Genomic DNA, 9,255 nt, shown 5'->3' on the forward strand with positions numbered 1-9,255 from the left:
TAAAAATGAGTAAGATGACATTAACCACCATGACAAGTGTTAATGTGACAAAACACAAAAATAAAACATATAAATCTTGAGTAATTGATTAATTGAAGATATTAAGGATCTCTTTGTAAGTATTGATAGTATTTTGATATATATCTAAAGAAGGATTCTTAATACTAAGTTCATTAAACTGACGAAGTATCTAACGATATCGATAAGACGTCAGAAGGGATCGCAACATAATTAAATTTCTTGCTGTCTAAGACAGAGTACACTCAAATGTCATAGTGTTATTTATTTGTCATTGTTCTGAGCTAACAACCTCAGAACAAGAACAAGCATAGAAGGAATCTAAATTACCCTCATATACTTATCCTTTTTTCAAATAGGCCAAAACCGTTGAAAGGAACGAGACAAATATTATGTTGCTAAGGTCGGCTTGCGTACACTTTAAAATTGTCTATAAATGGGTACCTTTGGTCCTCTTTATGATGCCGAATTAAAAAGCAAATAAAATGTCAAATGTTCCAACTTGCCAACCTTAAAACAATGTCACAAACGCGCCCACACAATTTAGTTACGTTATACTTCAGCGCGTGCTTTTCAAAAGTGGCTACATGTTTTGTAATATTTTAGTTGTTAATTTTAATAAATACACAGTGCTGTTTAAGTATAATATAGCCCTACGAACAAGTAATGGCCTGCGTTATTGTGGGGTGTAAATCTCATTCTTCTCGTAAAGAAAATGAGACTGAAATCATCAGCTTCCATCGGTGAGTGAACAAAAAACCTAATATATTTGCTTAAGCCCTGTACATAAGTGCAAAAGTATTATTAATTAATCTTTATTATGCTGTAGTCATGTTATAATCCGCTGTGGCCATTCGATACAGTAATTATTAAGTATTTTTCATTTTTACCAATTTACGTAGTCGTGTTCAATAGTGTTGTTCTGCATATTCTGTCGATAACATAGATGTTAGTATATTGTAGTTTACCATTTTGCATAAATTGCGTTTTATTTTCAATATATGGTGGTTATGTAGTGGTAAAAGCCACTTGGAAACCGTGCGCGAAGGCTGGGGTCGAGGAAACTATCTGATTTTCATAGTGTGTTTCATACAACGTGTTTCATTGCAGATTCCCCACAGATGATGCTATGAGGCAAAATGGATCGTTGCCATAGCTCAGTCCCAAATTGGCATTGGAAAAACAGCACCGTGTTTGCTCTAAGCATTTCGACAAAGTTTTATTAACATTGAAATAAGTTATCAAACATATGTGACATGAATGATACCGCTGTGTTTTAATTTTACTGTCTCATTTTAGTAGCTTCTGTCAAATCACACCTCTTGGGTATCTTTTAATCCCTAAGAAAGTCAGAAAAGAACAGAAGGCGTACTGGCTTTCTCCTAAACGAAATTCCGGCCGATTTCTTGTTTGTTACTTACAGCGGTTTCCATTCCTTCCGAAATTTCTAACATTTTCTTAATTTAATAATCTAAATGCTAAACCATTTTTGTGTGAATGACATTTCGGAAAGCATGGAAACTGCTACAAGTAGCAAATGAAAATTAGACAAAATTTAGTTCGAAGAAAGCCGGTAGTTCTATAGTTTATTGTAATTTAACAGCTTCTTAACGAGTGCTCTTATATACCCAGACTTCTTTTGGTACTTGAATACCAAATCAGGATTTTGATATCATTTTTAGCCTTTATCTAAAATAGCAATTTGCAACGGTTTGTAGTTGACTGACCGAAAAGTGTTTATTTTAGCAGGTCTGTGAATTTACCATAGCCGATAGACAAAGCATCTATCGATATCGATAAGATATCAGAAGGGTTCGCAACACAATTAAATTTCTTGCTGTCTAAGACAGAGTACACTCAAATGTCATAGTGTTACTTCTATGCTTGTCATTGTTCTGAGCTAACAACACTGGTCAGTACTACCAACTGAATAATCAACGAATTTAAAGTCTTATTTGTCTCTGGCCTCAAAAAAAAAGTTATAGCTGTCAATGGTTACCTGGGAACCTGAGCCGCGAACGAAGCGAGTCTTTCGAGTGCTTTAGAGTTTAATCGTCTCTGTTTTTATTTATTGAACTCGCAGCATCACTGAATCTCTTGCCCATATTGTTTTTCAGTGCAAATGATAAATAAAGCTCTAGTGTTTGAAATTAAATGAGCTTTTAATTAGTGATAGACTTGTACTTTATATATAGGTAGTGCTTGGAATTCTGGTGTATTCACAAAAGATCTTTTCGCTGCTGCACTGGTAAGTGAACTGTGCTTTCATAGTAAATTCTTTTAAAACATATTTTGTACTTGTAGAATATTCCAAGTTCCTAAAAGTTTTGCACATTTTCTTATGAAAACATCATTCACAATATATTATGTTTGAACGTTTGCATTCTGTAGTCAAATACACTATTTGAAAGTGAATTCAATTCAAAAGTTAAAAATATAATGAAGTACGCTTCGTCATCATTTTTAACAGTACCAGAAAAATATAATGAGCCCATAGGAGTGATGTAGTAAAGTTGAGATGTCACCTTGAACTTACAAATCTATTATAACATGGTCAAGTGACTATTGCACCTGCAATGGTATCCCTCAAGTCCTCAATGTTATCTCAACAACTCAAAAAATAATAAGTTAAAAGTGTTATTGAGCAAAGGGTCACTTATTAAGAGTATTGTGAGAAATGTAATTTATAAGCTCAAGTTGGATCTGTATAAAGCAAGCAATGCCATCCCTTTTGAATAATATTTCATAAAGTATTATTGGAAATATTGTATTCATAAATTTTAAATAGATTAAGTGTAATAGATAATAATATTTTGCTTCTTAACTTTAAATGTAACATATAATCTCAGTGTAAACTATTATATATATGAAAACTTTAGGAAAGCATTAATTTAGAATGTATGATTATGTAAATTTAATATACTGTCCCACTGCAGGGTACGGGCCTCCTCTACTACTGAGAGAGATTAGGCCTTAGTCCCCTTGCTGGCCTAGTGCAGATTGACTTCACACACCCTTGAAATTCCTATTAGAGAACTTCTTAGGTATGCAGGTTTCCTCACAATGTTTTCCTTCACCATTTAAGCAAGTGATAATTCACAAAGAATACACATAATTTTAGAAAAGTCAGGTGTGTGCTCTTGGGTTTGAACCTGCAGACATTTGTGGCAGTCTGTTCCACAACCAATTAGGCTGTCACTGCTAATGCAATGCATTGCTGGTATTATATTTTATTGCTTCCACACTAATAGAGAGGCTATAGCATTATATTGCCAATTAGGTATTTTATTTACTTTCCTATATAGGGAACCATTTTATGCAAACAACCATGTGGAGATAAAATAATTTAATTATACAAATTTAGTAAAGTAAACCTCTTGCACTGAAAAGGAATTTAAAATACAAACTTTTGTTACTAATTTGTATTATGTTATCTTCCGTACCTAGTTAATTTTGAATTTCTGTTGTATATTGTTGTATGGAAATTAAGTGAAGGTTTTTAGTAGTCAACTCGGGTTGATTGATTGATTTTGAGAACTTTTTCACTAATAGGAAGCTACATTGCTCCGAGTGTTATAGGCTACTTTTTGACCTTGGAAATATTTACCCCGGAATTATTTTTTCACACGGGCTGAGCTGCAGGCAAAAGCTAGTAATATTTCTGAAGATTTCATCTTCAATTTAATATAAAGAACGTAAACAAAACGCGGAATAAAACTATAAAGTACTATATTTAATAATACAGAAGTTCAGAACGGTACATTTTAAATAATGTTCCACGCAAGTTGATAAACCAAAGAATCTCTTTAATTCAGACATGTTCCGATTCCATCCTTTTACAATGTCGGCATGCACCGCGATGTTAAAACCCTAACATTTTTAAAATACTTACCTCGGCTTCCAGACGACTTAAATTGTTTTGAAAACAAAACGCACATATTTTAAGGTACAATATTGAACTCAAATGATCGAAATCGGGTCTGGTCTCCGAAGAAATAAAATATTTAAAGCACTGGCAAAACATTAGTTAGAAGTTGCTTTATGGATGAATGGATAAAATGTATAATATAATACATTTTCCATTCATTTTGATTCGTTGATTAATAATAAACTCTCGTCCTATAGGTTTAATAGCAGCGTGTTTTGTCTGTGCCGTGTGAGGTTATGGATCCATTTACGAAGTTGAACAACTGGGTATGAAGTCTTAAGGATATCTCTTCTAATAAAATTTGTTTCTTCTTCTTCTCTTCTAAGCAGGAATAAAGAATCGGGAAGTAACCCAAAAAAATCAGCAGTGTAGAATTCATAAACAATCCTTTCTAATTTCAATCCTAAAGTAATTGCTTTAAAGATTCGAAAAATATTTCGTTATAGTAGGATTTCTAGAAACGAAAACTTTATATTGATAATTTCATAGTATATTTTCCATGTATTTTCATCCAGCACAGGACGTCAACCCAATCAACAAATTAAATAAAAATAATCTCAAAATTTAAAAAATACAACAAATTCTGAAGTCCGACCGTGCGCGGGCAATTCAGTACGGTCCGGAGTATAATAATGATGTAATTCACTTACATAGTTATCGATATCTGACATTTCACTTAACTTGAGTTGAAAAACTTGAGTTTCTTTTTTATATACGATTGCATCCGAACTTTTTTAATACATTTGATCTAAAAGAAATACGTATGCAAGCGTGTTAAATGACGAAATCCTCTTTGTCTCAGTCAATGTTTGGGTGATGTGGATGGAAGAGACGTAGGAGTCGACCGCACCGAATCTTCAAATTTCAGATATCTGACATTCTTAGAAGCCAGGCCAAAAGTATCAGGATCAGCAGGAATGCTTGCAAAGATCAATGAAGGTGGAGGAAGCGAGAAAGGTATGCCAGAATCGTGCAAAGTGGCATTCATAGTCTCTGCCTACCCTTATTGGACAGAGGCGTTATAGAATGTATGTGTGTAATATTTGGGTGATGGTGGAACTAAAATAGAAATAAATTATGTCCAGCGCTGATTCCTCCATATAAAAAGTAGAAATGTAATGCTTTTTCGAGTCGAATTAACTGCCGAATGATATAGGTGTAGCAACACTAACATACAGAAACACGCTCCCACGTGGTAGTATGCTCAAGTTGTTTGGCACTATTATAAACTACGACTTCCCTTCAACAATATTATGGAATACTGGGAACTTTATATCAGGATTTATAATGTATTGCAAATTCTAATTTAGGGGATGTGCAATACGATTATCAGCCTAAGATTTTGATGTTACTTCTTACATAAACTAAATTTAACTACTTGATAAAGTCCTTCCAATGGAAACTTAATATTGCTTCATACCCCTTAGCGGCAGAAATGGACTATGTATGTTTCTATGCAAACTGACTTGCTTTTAAACACATAGCACGACGTAGATATGTACTATAATCATTTGACTAAGCCACGTCTCCTTAAAACACCCTTCTGCTATTTACTTTTTTATGTTGGCTTTAGCCTATTATTTAATTCAAACATTCAAAAGTGAGTCTCTTCAAAAAATCCTTGTATTATTTACTTTTTCGTATTGGCTCTAGTCTAAGATTTAGCCCAGAAAAACCCAAAAGCATAAAAATTATAGAAAAGAAATCATTTTACGATCAATTTAAAAACTTTAATTCTTCCTAATTTGCCCCGTATTTGACATTAAAATTTGAGTTCACACGATTTGTAATGCTTACAAATTATCGGACCGATTTTGATGAGATTTTATAAATTAACGAATATGCATAGTAATGTGGTCTTATAAAATTAGTTTTCTTTTATAAAAATGTTAGGTAACAGCTTTAAATGTTAATTACATTATTGTGTTCTACTCTAGATTTCTTTCAATTGGCATTTTAGATTTTATTGAAAATAGATTTATGAGATTAGTTTTTGCTTTTATAGCATCACTGGCTTTTGTTTGTGACTTTATGTGTGGGAGTGTAAAGTGTCGAATGACCAATTTAATTTGACCTTCTCGAAATGCCTATCAATGGAAACAATTGGATAGCAATAAAAGGCTTATTTTTCCAAAAATTAAACATACAAGTATGACGAGACAATATTATAATAACACATAACTATCTACCAGACAATTTATTTTCATCGCTATCACAACGTTTTTATTTTTAACTGACAAAAAATTATTTTTTCAAATAATTTTAATCCCACCAATCGCACTTCCAGATGTAATCTAAAGGTCAAATAGTTAATTTATCGATAACGTTACAGCACCTCACTACCCGATGTCGTTATGCAAAACAGGACCGTAGCATTATCAGATCGGCGCTGTGTTAAGCGCGGTCACACTTGCAACCCAAATATAATGCTCATTACGCTTTGCCTATAGAGAATATTATTATTTTTTATAAGATTTGTAATTAGATTATTTTTGGCTATATCCACTTGGTTGTAAAATTGTGTAGTCTAAATACGTTACATCGTGGATTGTACCGATTGATAGTTGCTAGAGTTATTCTTCGATTAATGATTTTGGACCCAAAAGGAATGTCGATGACGCTCATCACATATCTAAATTTTACATTGTTATGTGATCAATGACAAAATTTGTCTTAAATAATGTAATAAAATAAAAATCGTTCATTCGTCATTATAAAAAGAGAAGCAAGCATAGATCTAGTTTTTTAATAATATCATCGATGCCAATAAATTCTTATTATAGAATCTTGACTTTTGAGGTCTGCAATAAAGGTCTCCAAAAGGGACAGCTTATATAGAGAACATCATAACTGTAAGACAACAAACAAGATCAAGTTAGAATTATCGAAGCTGTTGGTAAGAAGATCTTGACTCTAAACTCAAATATCTTAAGACTCGTCCTAAGACTTATAATACGTACCATATCTTTGGAAAACTAAAGATCGAACTTTCAATTCTGAAACCGTCATATCCAATCTCATCACACAAGGCCCAAATCTCTTTATTAACATGCCAAGATATCAAAAGTACGAGTTTCAAAACGAAACTCTGAATCCTCAGCCGTATTCAGTGTCATCAGAGGGCCCCAAACGTCCCCATTGATGATTGATACCAAAATAGTCACAAAAGTCCACTACAATTTTGCCACAATTCTCGAGCTTTTCACGGTGATCGAGTGGCGAGATAGCATCGATTTTCCCGCACCGCACGCACCGGCTCACTTAATTTCTGATTTAGTACCGCATCACATTCTGATAAGTATTTTTAATTTGAATAAATTATGATTTAAGCGGGTTATCGGTGGTTAATGGCCGGTTGTAATCATAACCGTAGTGCGTTTCATGCTGTAGACTTGTAAGGTGTGCAAGGGACGGATTTTGAGTCCCTTGGGAGATATGATACCCAGTAACATATATAGCTCACTAGATGTCGCTAGCAAAACGAAACGATCATAGAGTATCTGTAATTTTACTGTTACTATTGTTAAAATTAAAGTCGGCTGATTAGATTAACACAGTATATCATGTGTTAACTACTCAGTTTACTGCATTGAGATTGTTTTCAATGTTTCTACTTTAGTTAATGTGTGTGCTATGCATATAGTTTCTTATGTATCTATTTACTGGAACTTTGTTGTTGGTTTTAATTTAATATTAATAACTTAAAAAATCTTTATCACCCTTTGCGTGTTTTGTTTTAAAAAGCCGAAATTCTTACACAGAAATACAAATTGATACACACACAACAAGTTTTTTTTTCTAATAAATATAAGTAGTTGCTAACAGCGTTTCTCTAAAAAAAAATTCTTTTTAATGAAGTAGTTGGCTTCTTAGACTGTATTTACATTTACACACACCAACCTAAAACGATAAATAATAAATAAACATACAATTAGCCTGTTATTTACAGTAGCGTGCTCCCAGCAGGAGGTCAATATCTGCCAAGTGTCGGCCTTATTACGCCTCTGTACTCAATGTCACAGTTGAGTTGTGACTTTTACACGGCAAATATCGTGGCTAAGGTTCCCGATAAAGATGTCACGTGGCTTTACGATTTTAGGCCTGCGCCGATCCCTAAACTAGATAAACTAATTTAAAATATTAGCACACGATTTTTTAAAAAATCTGATTAAAGTTTATTATAGTGAAATATTTTTGTAATCATTTTGTAAATTGTTTCAGAAATCCAGCAGTATGCCGCATACAGGTATTTATATTTTGATTTTAATTAGAGATAAGTTATAGTTTGTTGTAAATGTTATTGAGAATACAATGTCACCTCTGCATCTGGACGGGTGGGTAGAAAAACAAATGCCGGCGTTGTCAACAGTATTTCATACAGCGAGATATATATAAACAAATCGAATGCTGCCTTTTTATTGCTTTGACTGATGAGACGAGCTTGCTGTTCGTCTGATGGTAAGCGATACGACCGTCCATAAACCATAAAAACAACATCCAACACCTTGAATTACAAAGTAATGTTTGATATTCCACTGTGGTCGTCAATCTGAGATATGCGATGTTAAAGTCTTATTGTGTGTTGTAGTTACACTGGCTAAAATATCCTTCAAACCGGAACAAAACAGTAGCTTGGTGGCAGAAATAGACATTGCGGTGGTACCTACCCACGCAGACTTTTACATATGAGAGACCTACCACTAGAAAATCTGGATACGTCTGATCTGGATACGGAATCAAACTGCTGCGCTGATGCAAAAAAGTGTTATAATTTAAAGATACAATGCAACATCAATTTTACCTGTAAACAACACAAAGTCGATATTGCTTTACCAAAATTATTTTCATTTAGTTTCCCTTATTTAAACGAATATCTGCCGTTTTGGGCAATGCAACATCAACTTTGCCCGTAAACAACACAAAGTCGTTATTGCTTTGCCAAAAGGGGAATATTTGTAGCCAAGTGTAAAACCAGATGCATTACAATACAACCCAATCCATGTATATAGAAAAATTTCCAGTACTTCCAGATCTCGTAAAAAATTACGGAATTTCGCCATAAAATTTTCAGAAACCAAAGTCGGCACGCATATCTACAAGGGATCGAGTAAGCAAGAAGCCGATAACTATACGAGAAAAAAACATTCAGATCTTAATTAAGTTAAACGGTTGACATTAAAGCCGCTGCCATCCGCTGTAGGAATTTACCTCACACATTGAAATCATAAGCGTTTCAAAGAACCCTTTGGTAGAGTGACCGCGATTTGGGGGGTTAGAGGGATTTTTTTCGGAAACTTATTTAAATATAA

Source organism: Manduca sexta, chromosome 9 (genome assembly GCF_014839805.1).
Source record: "Manduca sexta isolate Smith_Timp_Sample1 chromosome 9, JHU_Msex_v1.0, whole genome shotgun sequence".
Lineage (NCBI taxonomy): Eukaryota > Metazoa > Arthropoda > Insecta > Lepidoptera > Sphingidae > Manduca > Manduca sexta.